The sequence below is a fragment of the Haematobia irritans genome, chromosome 1, assembly GCF_050003625.1.
Source record: "Haematobia irritans isolate KBUSLIRL chromosome 1, ASM5000362v1, whole genome shotgun sequence".
NCBI classification, from domain to species: Eukaryota; Metazoa; Arthropoda; class Insecta; order Diptera; family Muscidae; genus Haematobia; species Haematobia irritans.
In genome coordinates, this window is record NC_134397.1 from 196,313,554 (window position 1) to 196,314,582 (window position 1,029).

Consider the following 1,029-nt stretch of genomic DNA (forward strand, 5'->3'; position numbering starts at 1 on the left):
TATTCCCATTTAAATGTAAAGAATTTAACACCACACTCTTAATATGATACAATTTAATTAAACTCTTAACTAGGGAATTGATTATTAACTGTAAGTAAAAATAAAATACTAAATATTTATTTATATATTTAAAAATAATAATATACAAAAAATGAAGCTGGGGTTTCCTTAAATGGGCTTTAAATTCCCACAAAAAAAATTTTGGAAGTTGTTATATACACTCAAAAAAAATTTACTTGGATCCAAAGATTTTGACCTTCCTTTAAGGATTTTGCTATTATTATATTCTTTAAAATAAAGACATTTTTAGCGACCTATCTGGCTATAAATCTAGGACCAATAAAAATAAAATTAGGATACAGATCTCATTTATCAAATTTTCATTGTCTTTCGCGGTTTATTAATAAAGGTACTCACGTACAAAAAATGTCAGTTTAAAATCTAAATTATAACGGATACTTCAAAGTAAAAAACATTTTCTCAATTCCAAAAAAACTTTAAACCAAAGACGCTAAATCTTCAAAATAAATCTTAGCCTATATTTCAAGCGTTTTTATCTCAAATCTAAAGTTTCAATATTGCAGTTAATTTGAGGACAATTTCTTTAAAAAAAAATTGTTTTTTAACTTTAAGAAAAAATTAGCCTTAGTTCAAAGACATGCGGATTTAACGGAGGGAGGCAAATTTACAAAATTTGTGTCTTAAATTTAATGAAAAAATTTGTGAAGCAAAGATTATTAACTTTATTTTAATTTAAATTTTATTATCCTTAATATTTTGTAAATTTCGCATCCTAAAATTTAGGTTGCGAAATCTTTAATATCACGTAAATATTTTTTTCAGTGTAGGCACAACCACTTCCAAAAATGTTCTCCCACAGGAAGTTCTTTTAATTCAATTTTTTATATCTCGCTTTTTTCTTAGTTTGAATGGGTAATTTTAACTTGTTTTGTTTCAAAGAGATTAAAAACAGAGTAAGAATTAATAAAATGGTACAAATTATTTAAATTTCGTCACAAACAATGCTAG